This window comes from Tauraco erythrolophus, chromosome 14 (genome assembly GCF_009769465.1).
Source record: "Tauraco erythrolophus isolate bTauEry1 chromosome 14, bTauEry1.pri, whole genome shotgun sequence".
Classification (NCBI taxonomy): domain Eukaryota; kingdom Metazoa; phylum Chordata; class Aves; order Musophagiformes; family Musophagidae; genus Tauraco; species Tauraco erythrolophus.
In genome coordinates, this window is record NC_141478.1 from 3,125,037 (window position 1) to 3,147,263 (window position 22,227).

Below are 22,227 nucleotides of genomic sequence, written 5' to 3' on the forward strand. Positions count from 1 at the left end.
CTATGGTATGGGCATAACAATCTTTTATTCCAAGATGCAAACTAACTTAAGTCATAGAGCTGAAACTCTGAAAATTTTATAACAAGCTTAAAAGTGCAGCCCATTTCTCATCAACGTTTTTCCCCGAATTTCATTCTGGGGCTGTTTTTGCAATACTGTTTTCTTACCATCACATCAGCATGCTATAGATACATACATCCTGTTAAGATTTTAAAAATCAATACTCTAATTCAAAGGTCTACAGAGGGTTTGGTGAGGAGAGACCCTACGAACACTACATGTGAGGCAATATGAAGTGTTTCATTGAATTTCCTGCTTTATTTGAGGGACTGTTTCCCAGGCTCGTCCTCCGTTCCTGGATCCTTTCTAGCACTGCTGTGTAGCATGATGATGATGATGATGATGCTGTATTTGAGAAACCCCCTTCTGTATAGCCTAAGGTAGCCCCAGTAAGCCTAACGGATTTGCAGTCCTGGTTGTGTTTTTGCTAGTGAGGTTTTAACTAAGCAGCAGGCTTGGCTAAAAAGCATCATAAGTGTGTGAAGTCACTTTTAACTTGCAACAGGTCATTCAAGATAGAAATCCATAGCAAAATGATTCTCTTTAATCCAGGAAATTCTCCCCTTGGGGCTCGCTTCTGGGACTCCTATAAGTTTTAATAGTTTTCTTAGAAACCCAAGAACTTCCTTTTCTTTCTGTTCTGGTGCTAGAGAGCAGCAGAGCATGATTTTCTTTTCATCTTCTAAAAATCTGGAATCATTCTCAGTGTTTACGCTCTTAGTACTCCACATGTTGTAACCTCGTATTTTCCTCGCTTTTGTACTGTTCAGCTTGATCCTGAAACTCTGGGATTTAACACAGCCTGGCTGTGTTGTATCAAACCGCATCGTTTTTCGGTCAGACTGCTGGGCGTGCGCACCGAAGCTGTTGGAGCTGGTGCGGCGACACGGTTGTAAAATCGGCGTGTGAGAACAGGATCTGGTTTTTTGGCTTACACAAAAGCTACCCCAAAGCAAACAGGCATGCAGTAAATGCCAATTTCCTCCAAGGTGGGGGTGTTTGGTTTGGGCTGTCTTCTGGTTTTCAGATCACAGTGATAAGTGGATCAGTTAAAATACCATTAGCAGGTCAGTAACAGGCTTAACAGTTTTATTTTGGGAAGGGGATGGCAGGGAAGGAGCCCAGCTCCTGTAATGCCTTCTCTTAGCAGCTGATTGTGACTGAAGCGACCACAGCATCCCTGTGGAGTGTGCTACAGTCAGTTTTGAGGGGTGAATTGATGTGCTGATGCATTTGGACTAGAACAACACAGCAGTGAGTAGAGACAAGAATAAGCTGTTACGATGAACTTCTGTTGTGTTCCTTACGTGTTTATGCTGTATTATATATACATATATCTATATCTGTTCATATATACATATATGTATAAAATTACACATGGATAGTATCACCTTTTCCAAGGTTGTTTATATTTTGTTCAATATTAAATTAACTTGCTTTTTGGGGTGTTTTTGTTCTTTTTCTAGAGGTGATTACCCTTGAATGTAAATGTATATGATTTTTAAGGTGAAATTGATCCTTTTGTTTAAAAAACAGAACAAAAATGGCCTTCATCAGTGCTTTTTTGGGAACTGAAGAACTAAATGTTATGCAAGTAAACCAGGCTAGGTTTTGATTTAGCACAGTGATTACAAGTGCTGACATGAAACTTTTTAATACTACATCCTTCCATTGTTTTAAATATATATATCAAAAAGCTATTGAAGTACAACGTACTGTGAGTACTCTATTTTGCAACATAAATTATCTATTTCTTTCCTACTTTTTCTTCTTTTTACAGTAATTAAGCACTTTAAGACCCCATGCTCTCTTATCCTGCGGAAATGCTGGGAGGATTTATCATCAGAGTTTTGTAGTTCTTGCAGGAGATGCCTGCTTGTAGGTGAAGGTGTGAGAGATGCCTTATATGAGGTCTGATCCAGCCCTACGCAGTCAACAACTAAATTCCCAGTGACAACGGGAAGAAAGGCAAAGCCCATTGCGATTGAAGCTGCAGAGGTAGGAAGGTGTTAGTGCTGAGGACTGTTTTATCAGTATTTTTGGGAGGAGGAGTAGTCCTACACCTCATGCGGTGAAGTGTTGGTCCGGCACTGGACCAGAGCTGGCGTGGAAAGCGGTGGCTTTGTGCTGCTGGAGTCGGCTGCTCCAGGACAAGGTCATGCCTTGCGGTCCAGGAGATGGTATTGTCACTCAGGAAGAGGTTTCCAACCTGTTTGATATTTGGGGTTATACTTCATCACTTCCTGCATGTTAAAAAAATGTCTTGGTTAATGTGAGTCTTAAGCAGAACTAGTGAGATCTGCAGGAAGCACGTGCAAGGGAGGTTGTCTGCGGAGCAAAAAACACAAGGAGGAACCATCCCTGTGGTTCCCAAAAGCAGACATTGGTATGTCACCTTGGGGGATCTGCCTCCAGGTCTGTGCCCAGCAGGACATCTGCTCTGAGCAGGAGCAGGATTGAGCCTTTATTGCGTAGTAGATATTATTGAGATAAATGTTTTAATTTCATATATTTAAAGAAATACATATGAAATATGGGGATCTGAGTGATGAGATACTGAAGTTGTTGAGTGTTGATGCCAGCAGTTTTTTCTCGTTTGCAGTGTGTTGGCACTGGTTGTGCTTGTTTCTGGGGGGAGTATGTTCTTTTGCCTTATTTTAAGGCAGCTTCCAGTAATTCCTCCTGAGTGCAATGCACAAAGCTGTCGGGTTTCACCCTTGGCATTGGAGTTGCACCCCCTATCCCGCCCCTTTGTTTTCAATTCTCTCTTTTTATTCAGAACAAAGTCGAGTTAGTAACTACCCAGAACTGCTTAATTTTTATAAACTCGGTTAACGTGTTTGTTGATGAAATAATGAGTTCAAAGCACCAAGAAAAGCTTTGAAAATCCACTGACTTCATTATATTAGGAAAGAAAATGCGTTCCCTACTTACTGGTGGCATTTGGGAACAGGCAATGGAAACGCTTTCTGAGCATGGTGTAGGGACGCTTTAACCCTGGAGCATCGTACGTCTGAGCCGTGGCGAATTGCAGAGAACTCGGAAACTCGGAGCCCGAGGGTCCCAACCCTCGTTCCCCACCAGGAAAAGTGGGTTGTGTTCCTGCCATGCGTGTCCGTGTGTAAGGCAGGCTGTTTGGACTTTTGACAAGGCAATAATAGAGTGTAAATAAATGAAATAATCAGCCAGATTAGGACACTGCCTTGAACTGGCTGTTTACTGGAGTACCAGAACCCCGTAAAGACTTTTTGTGTGCCCCTCACAGTTCTCCGGGCCGCTCCTTTGGAAGGGGAAGAGAGATCTTCATGCCGTTTTCACTTGGATGTTCTGCACAGTAGAAGTTCAGGTGTTTAATTTTAGAACATGAAGTGCCTGCTGTTTGCGTTAAGAAAATTGCATGTCTCACTCCAGTGGGTTTATTGGTCTCCCTCCCTCCCCCACCTTTCTAGCTACATGGCTTTTAATCATGTAAAGTGGAGACATTAGTTTTGCTGCGTTTTATTACAAAACCTTTGTTGCAATAAAGATGCTGCTAAATAAATTGAATTAAATGGGTTTTTTTCCCCCGATTTTCAACTGTCTCTCTTCTTGATTTAGTAGAGTCTGTGTGTAATTAAATCTCCTCTCTCATTGCACTGTGGAAAGCAGCAATGATGGGAAACGGGCGCCTGCGTTTTATAGACTTGTTGGGTGTTTAGCAGAAGCATCTGTGATTTTTCCTATCCCTTGAGGTTGGGTAGATCCATACAAACAGGAAGATCAGGCTTTTGCTTGGCATGACTACGTTCCCACTCCTAAATGTTTCCATGCAAATACTCTTAGCGGCCCTTGGCAGCCACCAGCCGGAGCTGTCGCACTGGGCACGGCACCTCCACAGCTTCGCTGGCTGCCACGGGGGAGGTGGTGGCCTTGGCACCAAGGTAGGACAGAGGGACGTGTCTGTAGTGGACGGCCTCTTCCAAGAGATGAGATGTCTCTTCTTACAGTCACCTCATGCTTGGCATCATGTGTGTCTTTGTGAGCAGGATGGGCTTTGCAGGCACCCTGGTTCTAATTAGTGCTGCCCTGAAAGGGCTGGGGGGGGTCGGGGCAGAAACAATTCACATTTTGACTCATTCTGGATTTTTCACCCACGTGGAAGCACCTCCTGTTTTGGTGGCTTTCAGAAATAAGCTGGTAACCAATGGTGTGTTGATACATTGCATTGTGTTCCTGGGGTTTGTGTAGGCCCTACCATAACATGGCAAAGCTTCCCCAGGAGCCTTCAGCAGCCCCTGTGCAATGCAAGCTGGGACACGAGTGTCTACCAGCAACTGGCCATGAGCTTTTGGGTTGTGGCTGGTGGAGGGACCTGCTAATGTCTTTGAGCTGGATATGCCGGTGTGGCTTCATCACCAGAGAACAGGGAGGGAGGTTTCTCCACCTGCTGTTGTGCCTGGAGGATTTTATCATGGCAAAGCATTTCTGTCCTCTTCCAGGTACCCTAAGGCCTCGAAACATCCTGCAGTTTGGGGTGCAATGAGCAGAGAGAGCTACAGCCACCCTGCAGCCACCCCTGCCATGGTCATCAGAGACGGAGGAATCGAGGTGAGCTTTCAGCGGTATCATTGATCATAAACTCTGGCAGTTCCTTGTGCTGGTTAGAAACACCAGTGTGTCCTAATCCTGGAAATGTTAATAATGTGAACTAATTTTCCATCTGTGCTGTCCTGTTTTTTTGTAAAACGTTCCCGCTCTGCAAGAGCGGAGAGCCTGGCTCACGCTGGCACAGCTCTCTTGGGCTGGGCTGGAGCTGGGGCACACCTGAAGCGGTGTGGTCTTGCCCGCAGGCTGTGCCAACCAGGAGCAGCTTCAGGAGCAGGGTGTCTCGTGGAGAGGTGACTTCTGCACGGGTGCTTTCCTCAGGTTGGGCTTGACAAATGAGCAGCTTGCCACGTTTCCGCCTCACGCTGACGAACCAGCGTTTGTGCCATCCATCTGATCCTAAATGACTTCGGAAAACAAGTTGTGGGGTTTTAAGTAACCGTTTGTCAACCTGTGTTCACAGAAGAGGAGGAAACCAATTCCATGAGCCGTTAGGCACTCCCACTCTGCGCCTTAACACAGAGGGAAATCTATTTCCCAGCACCCTGGCTGGGTCAGTGCCTGGCGGGACTGTCAGGGTCCAGGATCCTGCCCTTCCCTGTGCACCTCCATCCACCGGCATTGATGGTGGCTGTGGGCAGGGGTGCGGAGGGCCCCCGCTTTGACCCGGTCCCAGCCCCACCTCAGCTGCTGGATGAGGAATCGTGGGAGCAAACAGCCACGGCTTCACAAGTTGCCCTTCGGCCACGAGTGCCCTGCCAACTCGTCAGGCTTTTCGACTCCGGTTTCTCCCCGTGCCTGGCGAGGTGTCAGCCGTGGCACCTTACAAGGCTGCTCACTCGCCTGTTCGAGACGAACAAGCACACGGTTCCCATGGAGACTCATTCCTCCTGCCACATCGGTGCAGCCGGAGCGCTTCACAGCCTTTTCAGACTGCAACAAAACATGTTTTCCACCACGTTTTAAAAGGCGGTTTTATTTGCAATTTGGCGAGCTGGCGGGCATGTTGCTTTCTGTTGCTGGCTACTGGAGGGAGCTAGAAAATACTCCGGGTGTCGAGGAAAGCGCTCTGCACCATGCTGGCCTCGGGCGCAGCAGGGCTTTCCCCACACTGCTCTTGAGCTTCCTGTGGCCACGGCACAGCAGCAACCCCAAAATCCCGTGCCAGCAGCTGCAGATGTGCTGCTGTCGTGGCTGGTCCAGGAAGCGATGCTCAAAATTGGTGCTCAGTGCAAGAAGGCACCTTCGCTCACTCCTGTTGGCACAAGTTGGATCCTCCTGCGTGAGAGTGCAGGGAGTCCTGGTTTGGGGTTCGTGATGTTTAGATATTTGCTCTGGAAAAGCTGCTCCCCATCAGTGACTGGTTTTGGCATCACACCCTGCATGGTCTGGCCCGAGCCCTGTTGCAGTACGAGGTTCACAGTTTGCAATCCGTATCGCTTGCACCCACGGAGGCTTCTGAGACCCAGAAGAAAGGAGTGAAGATTTAGCAAAGTCCTTTCAGTGCTGAAGTTGTGTTTGGGGTCATCGTGCTGGTCTGGGACAGGGTAAGGGGAAAATATTTCCTGAAAGAACTTACGGTCTGGGCAAAAAGCCTCGCTTCACCTTATGGGATTAATGACGAAACTGCGAACAGTAGCTGAGATTCAAGGGCCGTGTTTTCCTCCCTGGCATCTTTTTCCAAGATGCTCACCCTCCAGGCTGCCCCCACCAACAGACTTGCGAGGAACTGGTGCCATCTAACTCGGGCTTGCCTGGGACGGGTGTGAGCCATCGCACATTGGCCCCATGAGCTTTCCCTGCTTGCTCCCAACACGGCGCTGCCAGCCCCAGCCAGGCTGCACTTTTCCCAGGGGATTCCCAGGTTCAGGATTTTCTCTCTTAAAAGCAAACAGTGAAGGAGAGCTCCAGCAGGCAAAATCCTGGCGAGGGGAAAACTGGAGATGTTGTACTTTGAATCAAGCCTTTTACAGTGGCGCTTGACAGTGTTTTAGTTGAGAATTTAAAGCTTGTTTGAAATGGAAAGTCAAACTTGCGGAACTGGAGCAGTTTGAGCTTCTGGAAACTTTCTCCAGGTTGCCTTCCAGGCAAAATTTTGTCCAGATAGAGACGTTGTCGTACAGTTTGACCCAGGTTACAGTTTAACTCCCATGTGTGGACTCAGTGTCCTCTGCTGCGGGGCAGCCAGCTCTCCCAGCGGCCACCTCTGATCAGGTCCATCCTGGGAGGTGGCAGGCTCAGGTCCCCACTCTCCGTAGCAGTGCTGGGTCAGCCTTCCTGGGAAGGAGGGTGCAGAGCTGCTGGATGAGCTCCCAACCACAGCACCATCTTCCCGGTGCTTCCTCCCAGCTCAGCATCACTCCTGCCAATCGCAGTTTCTGGTATTTCCCGTCTTCCCAGGGTTTCTCGTATTTGGAGGTGGCTTTCTCTAAGGGTCATGTTTCTTCAAGCAAAGGTACTTTTTTTTTTTCAGGGATGCTTTCAGAAAGACCAAATAGCAGTGCTGCACGTCAGCTCGGTGCTGTGCGGCCGCAGGATGGGGCGCGGGCAGCGTCCCCCCCAGTGCCATGCTGTGATTCCCTCCTCCCCAAGCAAACCCCACAACCCTCCGGGGACAAATCCTGCCCCACGCAAGGCATTGCTGGGGCTGGTCTGCACATTTAGGGTCTGGTAGGAGGTGGAGGGGCTCCAAGCTGCCTGATGTGTCCTCGGTGAGGGAAAGAAGCCAAAAAACCCCCCTTGAACCAGCATTTTGTGTTGGACTCGGCTCTCATCACTCTGCTCAGCAGTGTCCGAGTATTCATCAAGGGCTGTTTTATTGCCGTGTCCATAGGAAGCCCTTCCAGGAGCTGCGAGGAGCCGTTTATTAACTTCAAGCTGCTTTTTGCTGAAAAACATAACTTAAAACCCAAACAAAAGCTTGCAGAAACGTGAGAGCCGAGGAAGGTGCCCAGCTGGGGCAGGATGCGGAGCGCTGGCCTGAGAGGGAGATTTCATGCAGCAAACAAAGAACAGCTGCGGCGTGGGATTTAAAAGGCGGACTTTGCTGGGCACCGTCTTCGTCGTGCGCCTCGTCTCCCTGCGGGGAGGGAATTTGGGTTATTTTGGGGCAGTTTGGCAGCGGTGGGGCTTGACTGAGCAGCTGTGGCCGACGTCGAGGGAGATGTCAGAGACATCACCCTGTAGCCCTTAACGCCACCCTGTTGTCCGTGGCAGGAGGTGGGGTGATTTCCAGGGTCAGTGTTGAGCTTGAAGAAATTTCTTGTGTTGTGAAGTGGGTGTTTGGCAGCACCTCGTCTGCAGCTCAGCAAAAACTCCGTTTGCTCTGTCCCTGCTGTCCTCCCAGCACCAGGGCAGCCAAAACTCTTTCTTCCTCCCAACTTGCAAAACCTCTTTCAGCCTGTGGGTTTTTTTGGTTTTTTTTCCCCAGCTTCTTTTCCCACCAACAAAGCTCTGGGCACCACAGAGCTCATCTAATAAGGAAAACCAAAAGCGTCGAGTTAGGAACGTGCGGGCACTCGCTGCCGCGCTGCTTTGCCTCGAGCCTTCGCACCAGGGAAAAAAAAACCCTTTTGCTTTTCTAACGAGGATGGTTTTGATGATTCACTTGCATTGCTCCCCCTTTTCCCTTTTCCTTTTCTATTCTACTTTAAATTTCGTTAGAAACAGATGAGTAAATACTGTGTACGTTTGTGTGGGAGCAGTGGTGGCTTGTGGTTTTATGATTTTCCCCCCAGCTGTGATTCATTGCTTTTTACATTTTTTTAATCTATTCCCCCGCAGCCCCCTCCTGCTTCTCCCTTTCTCCTGTGCAGCCCAGCAGCTGTCGTTATCAGTGAAATGACTTGACATTATTTTGCCATACTTTGTTTCTATTCATTGATTTGTTGAATGAAAACTATTTATCTGGGACTGACACGCGAGATTGGAGCCTTTCAAGCAGAGGCAAGGCTGCGGTGTAATTTTGCTCCAAAATAAGCAGAGCGAGAGCTCCACATTAAAACAGCCCGGCTGAAATCCCCGGCCTCTCCGTGCTGTGATCGTATGGAAGCAGCAGCTACAAAACCTACGGAGGTATTTTGTAGGAAAAGCCTCTTTCCTTTCCCCGCCTGGCCCCACCGGCAGCCCTGCTGGGTTCTTGCTGAAGGCAAATTTGGGGTTTCTCTAGGAGTGGGGATGCTGGGAGGTGTGGTTCGGGATGCAGGCGCTGGGCAGCAGGTATCTGGGTGCAGATGAGCCGTTCCCCTCTGCAGGGTGAGCACAGCAGTGCTAGGGCTGTGTTCGGGCATGCTCCTTTACCTCCTGTATTCTCCATCCCCTGTGAGCACATCTTCACTTCAATATAGGGCATCCAGCAAAAATTACCCTCTGGATCCCTCCTGGGACCCAATAAGGGCCAGGTCCTGCATTTGGGTCACCACAACCCCACGCGACGCCACAGGCTTGGGGAAGGAAGAGTGTTTGGAAAGCTGCCCGGCAGAAAAGGACCTGGGGTTGTTGGTTGATAGATGGCTGAAGATGAGCCAGCAGTGTGCCCAGGTGGCCAAGAAGGCCCAGAGCATCCTGGCTTGTATCAGAAATAGTGTGGCCAGCAGGACCAGGGCAGTGATTGTCTTCCTGTACTCAGCACTGGTGAGGCCACACCTCAAATACTGTGTTCAGTTTTGGGCCCCTTGCTGCAAGAAAGACATTGAGGTGCTGGAGCGTGTCCAGAGAAGGGCAACGGAGCTGGTGAAGGGTCTGGAGCACAAGTCTTATGAGGGAACTGGGGTTGTTTAGCCTGGAGAAAAGGTGGCTCAGGGGAGACCTTCTTGCTCTCTACAACTACCCGAAAGGACGTTGTGGTGAGGTGGGGGTCAGTCTCTTCTCCCAAGTAACAAGCGATAAGACAAGAGGAAATGGCCTCAAATTGCCCCAGGGGAGGTTTAGATTGGATATGAGGAAGAATTTCTTCACCAAAAGGGTTGTCAAGCATGGAACAGGTTGGCCAGGGAAGTGGTGGAGTCACCGTCCCTGGAGATATTTAAAAGACGTGTAGATGTGGTGCTGAGGGACATGGTTTAGTGGTGGACTTGGCAGTGTTGGGTTAACAGTTAGACTCGATGGTCTTCGAGGTCTCCTCCGATCTAAACGATTCTGTGATTCTGTAAGCCTGGAGAAAGGGCTGCACCAAAACCAGGTACCTGCCTCGTCCCCAGTGAGAAGTGACGGGCATCTGCAGGGTGCGCATCCCTGCCCGCCTGCTTGCGGAGTTGTGTGCATTAATGTTGAGGATAACGCTGGACGTCGAGGTCGCAACATCCAGGAGGTTGCAACGTCCGCGGTTGAGGCTGCAGCAGGTCTCGGGGTGTCGATGCTCATCCCTGGGAAGACCAGTGGACCATGTTGGGTAAGAGGCTCTTTGCATTGCTGTACAGACAGAAGTAGGGCTGGAAAATACGTCTGCTTTTAACATTGTTCACGCTCAGGTCTCCAGGTTTGGGTGGGGTTTTGGGTTTTTTTTGAAAATAAAATCACAGCGGCCAGTAGCCACTGTGATTTTAGTTTCAAAAAAAACCCAAAACCCCACCCAAACCTGGTCACTGTCACCTAAAACGACAGAAGCTGGTTCACTGCCAGCGCTGCTCAGAAAAATCCCACATCTTTCCCTCTGTCAATACCATCCGCCCAGCTTGAAGGACAGGTTTTGCCTGGGGAATCCGCTCTTGTTTGAGGGATTCGGGAGCCCTTTTTTCCCACAGAGCCCTGGCTCCTTTCTTCCCCCGCACAATCAGCCCTCTTGCCTCTTTTCTTGCCTTGTCCTCAAAGCTTTCCCACATTCTGTTCACACCTTCATGAATATTCAGAGGCCACTGGCCATATGAAGCTATTGAGAGCTCTTGTTAACACTCCTCCTAATGACATGCACCTTCAATGGAAAACAAAAACACGGATAAGAGCTTGTTAGCCCAGACCCTTGTTCCCCACCTAACAAGGTTTCCATTGACTCGGACACTTGTGGTGACACATTGCTTGCTCTCACTGTTGCCTCTTTTGATTTGCGACTGGCTTTTACGGAGGGTTTTTTTCTTTTTTTCTTTTTCCCTTTTTTTTTTTTTTATTGTGCAGTTTTAAGCTAATTAAGAAAAAGGTCAGGTCTCCCTGAATAATGAGTTACGGTGCTACAATGAGCCCAGGGAGCAGCGCGCGACGCGGCCCCAAATTGGTGGGCGAGGGCTTCTCCCGCCGCACGCCGCAGCGCGTGGGAAAGTTGCGCGGCGAGTGGCATCGCTCTGCCCGCGCCGGGCGGAAAGAGCTGCTGTTGGGTCAAGAGGTGATTAAAGCCCGGCGAGAAGTTCTGAAAAGGGGCTGAGACCACCCGCCGCGGTTCCCAAGGGCTCCCCAGGTCCCAGCCTGGCTGGACGTCCCCGGCAGCCAAAGCCCTGTCCCCAAGGCCATGCTATGGGGTGACTTCCGAAACACGACCGGGTTCCTGCACCAGCACTGCCCCACTCCCGTGGTGCTCCCGGTGATGTCGCTCCTGATTTATGGCTCTATACAGAGAGCAGAGCCCCATAGCCGTGTCCCCAGTGGCACCGTCTGCCACGGGGCTTTTCCCTGGGACAGAAATCCCATCTGGCTTCGGTGACTCTTTTTTTTTTTTTTTTTCCTTCTTCCAGCCATCACTGGTTTCTGCTGGGCTTTCATTAGGCTGGGCCCACCCATTCGATACCAGGAGATGCCTTGCTTCTGGTTGTTGTGGGTTTTTTGGCCACACCTCGTTATTTCTGCTGTTATTAGGCTCTCGTGGCGTTGTTTGTCATCTTGTCAAGGCCCTCGAGTTTCTATGGATACTGCTCCCCTAAGTGGCCGCGCTATCAATTAAGACAGCTTCGGCTCTGAACGGTTCCAGAGGACTTTGCCAAGATCTGGAGGCAATTTCCCTGCGATGCTCTGTTCGTTACCGAGATGCCTTTTCAGGAACGGCCGCTCGGTCGGAGCTCAGGGTGTTCAGGTTTTGTAAGCATCACCAGTCTCCCAGGCAGGATCACCTGCTTGGCAAAGAGAATTCGATAGTGGGTGGCAGGGGTTAATAATATATCACCGGATAACACCTATATCTGTAAGCATAATAATACATAAGCAATAATGCAATAACCATCATAGTGGTGGAAGTAAAAGGCACCAGCAAAAAAAAACTGACATGGAATAAAAGGACATTTGCTTTATTGTGCTCTTTCACGACTCGCTGGGAGGAAGCAAAACCACTTTTGTTTTCCTTATTAACGCCCAGCTTGAGGACAGCAGCACGTGCGAAGCCGAAAGGATGCCCAGCGTTTCTTCTGAAAACGAGTCTGCTTGAAAGTTTCCGAATAGAGCAATTGAAACTTGTGTTCCTTATGGAAAGCAGCATAAACAAGCAAAATTAGGCTTATCATTTTCGGTGGGAAAAGCAGGCAGAGGAAGATCGCGCTGGGTTTATTGGGACTTTACTGGGAACAGGCTGAGCACAAGGAACGGCTTCGCCCATCGCGCGGCAGTTTCTCGCTCTCCTCTCGCACACCCGATACGTTTCCACAGACAAATTTGCTTCACCTCCTGAATTTCTTTATCCAGCAGTCCCGCAGGAGCCGGAGTTGTCTCCATGCCTGTACCAGCTCGTTTTTGCCCTCCCTGCACGGGTGAGCAGCACAGGGGTATGTGGCTGGAGGGATGCAAACTGCTGCCCAGAGCTAGAGCAGAGCACCCTGTCCTGCTCCCCAGCTCTCAAACAGCTGCTTAATTTTTCTGTGCCCTTCTGCAACCGTAAAATGTTGATATCAAATGATTTCTCTGAAATAGAGAGAAATCTCTCATCTCTCTTTCGGCCGAATGGAGAGCCTGAGCACTGTTTGCATTTATTCTCCAGTGAGAATTCGTATCTGGAGGCAGGAGAGAGCAGAGAAAAGGGCTTTGATTTGGAGTTGAGTTTTGGCTGATGATTACAATTCTTTATATGCTCTAAACCAGTTTACCCATCCCTAGGTGGATGTGTGCTGCCAGCAGTACGATAATATCCATTGAGGGCTGCCCAGAGGTACCAGGAATAAACTCATACGTTATTAGCTAATACAGGGAAGCGATTCGATATGGGTCTCAGAAGCTGGAGCAGATAAATAGGATGATAAATGTTGGCATTAGCAGACGTGACTGACTCCTCTGTCTCTGTGATTTGGTAGTGCCCAGTAATTAAATAGTTGGAGTCTAATGTATTTTAAACTAGAGCCGCAGCCTGTAAATCACGGAGATTATGCTCTTCCCCGCTGTGCGCTCTCTGGGTCGGCAGGAATTTCCACTGCCGTGCCGCAGCTGTCCGCGGGCTCCGGCTGGGTATTGCATCAGGCAGGACTGGGAAAGGCAACACGGGCCCTGCTGCTGGTCCTGGGCTATAAACCCGTTCCCAGAGCCTTTCCATCCCAGCAGGGCATTGTCTCCAGTCCCGGAAGGGTCCCAGCCCTGTGTCCTTTCCATCTTGGGTTGTCTTATCCATTCTGGCTGGAGCAGCTTCATGCCCACGTGCATGTGCAAACGCACCTGAGATCACTGCAGACCCTAAAAACCAGGGTGCAAATCATCCTGGTGGGACAATTTGCTCCCCAAACCCGTGCTGTGTCGCTGGGAGAGCATCAGCCCCTTGGGCTGTCTTTGCTTTCGGGCATGATTTTCCTGATTATTGTTTTCAATTATCCCAATTTCATCCTTGTATTTACACTGAGGTTTAGTTTTCTTTGCAGCCAGACTATAACCTTGTACTAAATTGAAATGTTTTGTCTTTTTTTCTTACATAGGTTGTTCAAGAAGGAAACGCAACTGTTACCAATGCAGCCTGAAGCTGCAGCTAAGTAAAAGTTACTTTTTATCTTTATTGGCCAGACCTGGTTCTTCTGCAGGAGGCTGGTTGTATTACGCAGAGTCGCTCCGTTAATATTTAGCCAAGGACAGTTTAAACCTTTCTGTGCCATTCAGCCATTTTACACCTTTTAACACTGTTCCTGGATTAGCTCAGGCTTCCATTCAAAAATTTCTCTCCACTAACTGGCCATGCATTCAGCAAACATCACTTTGCAAGAGACCTGCTATAATGACCCTGCCCACCTGCAGGGTGAGCAAAATTGGTTTTGATAAAATAATTTTAATAAAATCTATTTGTGCCTCAAATTCTTACCTCTCATGTGTTTTCAAGTAAAACAATTCTGCCCTATTGTTATGAATTATGGCCACTGAGTTCTGCACACAGCGGCCACCAAAAGCTTTCCTCCAACAGGAAGGATAGAGATGGGTTCTCTTGTTTCAGCTAAAACAAAAATGTTCCTTCTACTCACATTATTAGTAGAAGCTGATGATCTTCAACCACGGCCTGAAGCAACAACTAATATTGCTTGCAGCAAGATGAGCAGCAGATTAACGACTGCTGAGCAGGAATTATCGGAGAGGAGTTTGTGTTTTGGCAAGTGTAAGGTATGATCCTCCCCGTTGGGCTTCGCAGGGAGTTTGCTTATCCATAAATCATCCCGCAGCTTGTTTTTTCCATACGCTGTTGCTGTTTTGCCTTGCAGCTTATTTTTAGCCTGTTGCAGGTACCGCTGTGATACACGACCCGCACAAACCGGAGGGACTTCACCCTGTGAGCGGTTGTGCCTCGGCTGCCCTTGGCCAGCAGGAAGCTGAAGGACAAGGGGACCTTCAGACTTGCCCGGCTTCATGGTGGGCTCCAGTAGAGTTAAGGATCAACCCTCTTTGCCAAGCCCCATGGTAGCCCCCTGCTTTCCACGCTGTTGTGCCTCTCTGCGCCCCGTCCTTTGAACAGAGACTGCTCCAGGGCCGCGTAGGTGAGATACAGCCCAGGTTGCCCACGGACCAAAGGGATAAAGTTTTACAAGCCGTTGTGGAGGGTTTGAATGAAGGAAGGTGTGAGCTTGTGGCTTCCTCTGGAGGCGTTGTTGGACCAGAAAGGCTGTTTCAGTACAAGCAGGAGGCTGCTAAAAAAGATGTTGGTAAGTGGTGATGTAGAGCTGGCAGAGCTGTTCAACAGTAGTTGTGCAAAGAAACCACAGGAGGTTTTTATAGAATCATAGAATCATAGAATGGTTTGGGTTGGAAGGGACCTTAAAGATCATCTAGTTCCAACCCCCCTGCCATGGGCATGGAAACCCTCCACTACACCAGGTTGCCCAAAGCCTCATCCAACCTGGCCTTTTCCCATTATGAAACATCTCTAGAAGGAATGAATTCCCAGCCCTGGCTGACCTACAGTCTTAAGCTTTGAAGAGGAATGAAAGTGCTTAAATCTTGTCCCTCTTGGAGATGGAAGTTTAGGTTTCCTCCTCTCTGGTCCCCCCCCTAATCAGAGTCCCCCCTCCTTCAGCTAATGGCACCTTTGTTTGCTAAATGCTTTTCTTTTTTGGCATAAACAACTCAAATGACAGAGGTGTGTGGGAAGCAGTAGAAGCCACCTGATCTGATACAAAAGGGATTGGGATGTTTAATCAAGTGAGCTGGTAAATGGAAAATGCAGCTGGATGTAGATGAATGCAAAATGTTATTTGGGGGCAGTGAATGGAAAGAGGGTGTATAACGGGGGGGAGGCACATAGAAAGGGCCCTTAAGGATCATCTAGTTCCAACCCCCCTGCCATGGGCAGGGGCACCTTCCACTACACCAGGTTGCTCAAAGCCTCGTCTAGCCTGGCCTTGAACACTTGGAGCGATCCACCTAACGTGGTAGGAACAGAATAACGTACCCCCAGTCCCTGATGTGCATCAGCAAAGGTGGTGGTGGGGTTTGCAGAGGTTTCCCGTGTAAGCAGCCAGCCCACAGCTTCCAGCAGGAACAGTAAATGTGGCCGTGTCCAAACAACTGCCCCTTACAGCACCTTTGCTCTGGCACCTCCTTTAGAAGAGCGAAGATGGGTCATTTCCCCGAGTGTGTGACAGACGTCGCTGAGTTAATTTGTTGGCTTTTGAGCGTGCGGCGTGGCGAATGGGAAAGCAAAGGGGTTCGGGTTTGCCTGCAGCCACCTTTTATGGTCCAATCAGCCAATTTTCTGTGTAACTACCATAAATCACGGCGGCAGACACACGGGATGGCGTTGTCTTTATGTAATTATTCCATAAATCACCCCATTTTCTCCCCTAGAAAGCCCTTGCCATTCCTTCCCTTTTCTTTGCTGGAAAAGGTTGTTATCCCAAACACAATAGCACAAAGACGTTTGAAGAACTTATTTTGTAAGCAAAGGGTAGAGAGATGGAGCCCGCTCCTTTTCCCAACGGGCGGCTCTCGCGCTGCTCAGCGCTCTGAGGGGGGATTTGCAAAGCAAGGGAAACAGCTCGGGAAATCGAGCATGAAGTCCAGGACCGAAGCAAAAGCATCTCACTGAAAAGCCAGTCAACACCGAGCCGAGCTGCCAAGGGCGCCGGTGGGGAGAGCCCCGGCAGGCTGGGGATGGGGGATGGCACCGGCGAGCGCAGCTCTGCTCCTCCGTTAGCTCTGCACTTCGTTTCTCCTGGAATGTGGATTAGAGAGGTCTCCTGTGCTCCCTGTAATTAGCTTCACCATGGCATTTAGCTTCTCTGCAGCAAAACCCCTTTTTATTTTTCTTCCTGCCCCTGGTAGATTTTGGAATCCCACGCCACCGTGGCAAAGGGTGACTTTGGCATCTTCAAGTTGTCCCCGTGCAAGCGACGTTTCAGGGCGCTTTGGCTTTGCAGCTGCCCCAGATGGCACCCGTGGCTCAGCCCCACAAAGTCACCTTGCTGAGCAGCACGGAGGCGCTTTCCAAACCGGCCCAGCTCCTCCCTGCAAACGCGGATTTGCTTCTGAGCAGCTTTTAATTCTCTTCTTATTCCTTTTCCATTCCCATCCCCTGGCTAACGATTGTTTCAGGCTGCTTAACAGTGAGCAGGCAGACCAGGGCAGGTTCTGCCTGCGAGAAGCCAGATAAACTATTCTCCTGCGGGCACTCACAGTTATAAAACCCGCACAATTTGTGTACAGCAAGACTTTGGGGACCTCTCGGCTTGGCTAGCGTTTTGATAACTGAGCTTGTGTTGTTTCTCCCTCCCCCTACCCTGTAGAAGATACTTTTTAAAAATACAGCAAATGGGAAGGGAAAAAGAAAAAAAAAACCAAGACCTTTTCCCAACAAGGATATAAAACTTCCATCAAATCGGCCATGCCACAGGAGACCCAAAGCTAATAAGTCGATCTTACATCTGTATAATAAACTCATTTATTAGGTTTTTATTTTAAGAGTTGGTGGTATTAATTAGATTGATATGGCCCATAAATCACTTGATTTGGCTGAGCCCTCAGATACTTGTAATTTAAATTAATACAAGTGCAGCTTAATTAATCTGATTAAATCCTGGGACAAGCAATGTACCGTTTGCAGCATCCGGGAGAACATCGCAGGGAAAAGGAACATTTTGAGATAACGCAGCTTCTTCATCGGAGGGTCAGATCGGCTCAGGTGGTGAATCAAGGTACAAGAGCGAAGCTGCAGAAGATGCCACCCAAAACCCAGTACAACGTGCACAGTGAGAAGCTCGACCTGCAAAGCCGTGTCTCAAATCCCATGAAGCCTGGCTGCCTGCTGGGGCTCAGCGCCCCGGGCAGGGGCGATACGGCCACTCTCCAGTTCTGCCCTGAGACCTGGTAGCCAGGCAAAGCTCATCACAGCTCCAGGGCCATGCCAGGACCTGAACTTGACAAACTCACAGTGACTGCTCTGGTTTTGGGGAGTCCTGATTTTCTCTCACCATTTGGCACCAATACACGATCTCCCCAGAAGATGAGTTTAAGCCATCGGTGAGCATAAGCCACGACCTGATCTCCTTTGCAGTCAGCATCTTGATTTTTTTGCTCCCTTTGGTGCTGTTGAGAGGAGATAACGTTTCTTTCCAGGAGTGAGTAATCAATTAATCGGTTCTTCCTTGCCCAAGGGAGGAGGTCCCTGCCAGACACAAGTTGCCCCATTCCCCAGGGCACTGGCAATGAGCAGACCAGGACCAGCAGACAGAGCAGGCTGGTGAGGAGGTAAGTCAACATGCCCCATCCGAGACATACCCACTCCGCAATTCCCTTCCCATCAAGAGTGTTTCTCCTCCAGTGGTGTTTCTGAGTTCTGGACCATGGTAGTGGGGATTTTATTGTGGCTTGCCTGTATAGAGGGCTGAATGCACCCTCCTGTGGGATATACGTTGCAGTGTCTTGCAGGGATGCACCCATCTGCTTCCTGGAGTTGAAGGTTACTAAACCTTCACGGGGTGAATAACACCAGATACTCGACTGGTGTTTCCATCTAGTTTTTTCCAGAATGCTCTGGGCTGACAGCTCTCAAGATGGATGTTCCCTGTCTGTACAGCCCAGACAGCTGCCGTGCAGCCTTCTCCCTACGCTCCTGCTAATTTGCCTTAATCCCGAGTTTAAGTGAGCTCCCCAATGGATAGGAGTGGAATTCAGACCCCGTGGTCCACTCTAGCCTCGGTTTCCCTGCTGCTCACAAGTGGTCCACGTGGGATGGTGGCAGGAGTCTGGTATCTACGATGGCTCCCCAGAAGCCAGATGAAAACCCCTTCCGAGGAGACCACGGCACGTTTAGCAGCACAGAACCAGCCCAGGGCTTGTGCAGCCACAGGTTGTTTCCGTTAAGAGTACGGACGCCATAAAATCTGTTTTCTTTAAAAGCAGGATATAATGCTATTACAGCAGTTGGATTAATCTAATATTCTCCTCCTTCTTCAAAAGGGAATTGCCTAAATAGCCAGAGAGAGAGACATTTTATGAGGCCTTCTTAAGGGCTATCAATCAAACTTCCCAAGAAAGGCATCGATGCCCTTTTTTTGCCCACGAGAGGGAAAATTCCCTATGGCTTTGCTTTCAGCCTGCTGTAGCCTTGCAGGGTAGTAGCTGCATCGCAAACGGTCTGGACAATCTTTTCTTCTACAGGTCCAGCGAAAAAAAACTCACACGGAGGAAACCTGTAAGAAGAGAGGGAAAACAGCCCAATTAGAGGCAATGATCTCTTAGCTCTCTGCCCTCTCTCCCCCCTGGATGAAGCAGATGTAAAACAATAGCTTTATTTGTGAAAATTTTAATTGGGTAGTTCAAAGGAAGCGGCGGAGGCTCCTTTGATCTCTCGCTGTGTTTGAATGCCACGTTGCTACGGTGCCTGCTGGCCACGGCGGTGACCTCTAGTGTTAATTAGTGTTTATCTGAAATCGAATTAGCTCACAATTGGGAGAAAGCAGAGCGAAAATCAGAGGATAATCACAGATTGGTGTGATTCTCAATTAGAGGTAAAAGCAGGTCTTCGGCTGCAGAAGTTGCCATTAAAATAACTCTGAGAACATGACATTTTTGCTTTGTTTTTCTAATACTCTTCGTCAGATGGTACTATTTCTCTTACTAATACCCCGTGCTGCCTTCATCTTTGCTGAGTCTGCTGGTCCGCGATGCTCACTGGAACTTAAACCATAAACCAACACGGAACAATGATGCATTATTTATAGCAGACCGAATGCGGTGAGGTTGACAATAGTGCAAAGCTTCTCTTTCTCGTGGTCAGTAATCCATAAATAAATACATCATCTATTTAGATTTGCAGAACTGTCTGTCGGATGGGAATCGCCTGCGTTACACAACGAGGGCACCGAGGACGCTGTGAAAGCCAGCACCTGCTTTTGGTGAAAACGGGCCATTTCTGAGTAATAACATTAAAACTCTTTATGCAGTCGGGGGGTGTGGGAGCTGCCCACCCACCTTCCTGGTGCCCATCTGTGGGGCTCTCCAAAAGGTAAAGGGCAACGAGGGGTTCTCGATGCAGGAATAGAAAAGCATGAAAGCATCAGGTTCTCTCTCTCTCTGTGAAATATTAGCAAAAGACAGAATTTTATAACGGAAACTATCTCAAGAGGCAGGTACATGGTCCGAGTTTCTGAGCAGAGAATAGCCAGAGACATAGAAGTCAAACATCTGTCCACCATGAACATCTGCAGACCTACAGTGTTGGACTGGAATGAAATCCCATCCTCAGATCAGCTCCAGACCCCAAAGTTTCCGAAGCACAGGAATGATTTTATTCAAACCTTGCCTCTTGCTCCAAAGCGAGCTTCAACTGACACGGAGCTAAAAGGTGGACCTTGCTGCTCAGACAAGCAGGGTGCTCATCAGCGTGGAGCAGGGTGCTCATCAGCGTGGAGCACGGCACTCCAAAAATAACCTGGTGGCATCTCCGCTGCGTCCTTGGGCGCACACCGCTCTGTTTTCTGGGGTTAGCCACCAGAGGGTGGCATGATGATGTGCACCAGGCAGCTCCCTTCTTCGGCTCCTTCACTTCTAGCCTGGCATTTTATAGCCAGCTCTGTAGATCTGTAAAATTTCGGAAGGGATCCTCGGTTTTGGCACACAAACACGTTTCCCACTACAAAGGAGTGTTTCTGAAGGCAGCACCGACTGTGCAGTATTCCTTGATGTTGTGTTTACACGTGCTCCTTATGCCTAAACCCAACCTTAGCTAGTAGGTACCGTAGCAGCATATAAAATTCAGACTATTTAGGGATCAAAACTTTTACTGGTGCTCGGTAACTGCTGTAGGGAGAAGTCCACAGATGTTGTTTATGAGCAAATATTATTTTTCATAGTCGTGCCTGTTTACAAGACAGTGATGTTCGCAGGCAGCTGCTTTATAACACATCGGGACATTTTTAGTGGGTCTTTATTTGATTATAGCTGACGGTGAACAAGCTGGTTAACAAATACGCACAAAAAGAACTCACATGACAGCAAGGGAGACTAACTTACATGGAACAGATTCATTCCATCTAAAATCTATCCCACCTGGATTGTCTGGGCATGTTTTTTCTAAATCAGACCGTCAGTAACGCAACCCAAGTCACTCATCCTGAATAACGAATCAGTGGATGCGTGTCTCTGTAAGGCAAGTTAGCGTTTGATTTTGCAAGCTTCACTTGGGTGACAAGTCTCAGTAAGAGCAAGGAACAGGGCACAGGAGATGTCCAGGTAGCAATACAATTTGAAGAGACAAAAAAACCCCAGAACACTCCAAGTTCTATGTGCAAAGCTTTATAAATGCTGCAATTTTTTTACCTTACTTTAACATGATAGCTTTCCATGCGTAGACAGACAGGTGACGTCGATACACAGAATACACCTTAGCCTCACTGCTGTTTCATAGCCTGGCACTCGTCTAAATCCAAATTCCCCCATCCTGGATCCATGCGGGTTTCTGCGGGGTGTGAGAGTCTCTGCTCACCCTGGCTGTAGGGCCAGGGCCCTTGTTTGCAGAAATCCCTTTTGCCGTGAACGTATTTTAAATGCAAGCTTCCGAATCTCATTACTTGCTGTCTTTTCCTCTTCCATTCGTTTTTCCCCTAACAATGCACCTGCCAATATCCGCCCCTGAGCCCCATTTTAAGTAGCATTTTCCATAGTTAATGTCACATTCTTGCTCCCTATCTATCTTTGGCAAGCGCCGACTGCCAGCAGCAGGACCAGGGGAGGAAGGAAAGCCCTCCCTGAGTGTAACAATAACACAACACCCATTCCTGGAAGAATGATGAGATAGCCCGTGTAATAAATATTTATAAGAGCAAGCGTAATGAAATGAATGTATCGTATACTGAGGCTCCCTTAGGGTTTGGTCATCTCGGGTTTTTTTCTTCTTTTCTTTCTTCTCTGTTACACAGAATTGTCCTGATGTCCCTGGGTTGTCGAGCAAATTGCTTGTTGTGTTGCTCACTTACACAATGCATGTTATTATGTGCAACCAGCTGCTCCTGTTTGGCATTGCTCGCACATACAGAACAGGAGGCTACCGTCACTTTACTCGTCTGGAAGTCAACGTTCCCTCCAGCGCCGGAGTTGCTGCCTGACCAGAAGTCTGGCAACGAAGCGAGTCCTGGTGGTAAAGGTCCCCGAGAGTCTCCTTTTCTGGGAAGACCGAGGTTGCGGTTTTGCGAGGAGTTTGAGCTGATCCAGCTTTGCGCTGCCGTTGAAAGCTTCCTCGTGCCTCTGTCTGTATATTCCCATTGCTTTCCTCGTGCTGGCACTAACTCTCGGGTGATTGCATGGGGAGCTGGAGCCGGGGACTGATTTTGTTATTGTTGTTGCCAATTAAGTTTTCAGCACCATTCTTTCCTCTGTCCAGCTCCTTCAAGCACTAACGCCGTCACAAAGGAAAGAGCAGCCAATTCTTCTGGTAATTAGAGCAGCTTAAATCCATCATAAAACATCAGCCTCAGTGTTGCAGACCTGTCTGGAGTCAGAGATGGTGAGAAACCAGAGCACAGCTGTGTTTGAGACCAGGAAGTTTAATCCTGCTTGGGAGAGAAAGAACCAAAGTGTGGTCCCAAACACGTCTCGGGCACTGGCCCCCTGCGAGGTGGGGGACGAGTAGCTGTGTGCAGCACTTCATACCTGCCAAACTGGAGGGCACTAACCCCCGGGGGGGGTGCTTTCACTGGGAGGAAAGAGCTTTTGAACAAGTGCGTCTACAAAAGCTTTGACGTGCTCTAACTTCAGAGTTAGAGGGTTTGGCAGCGCGGG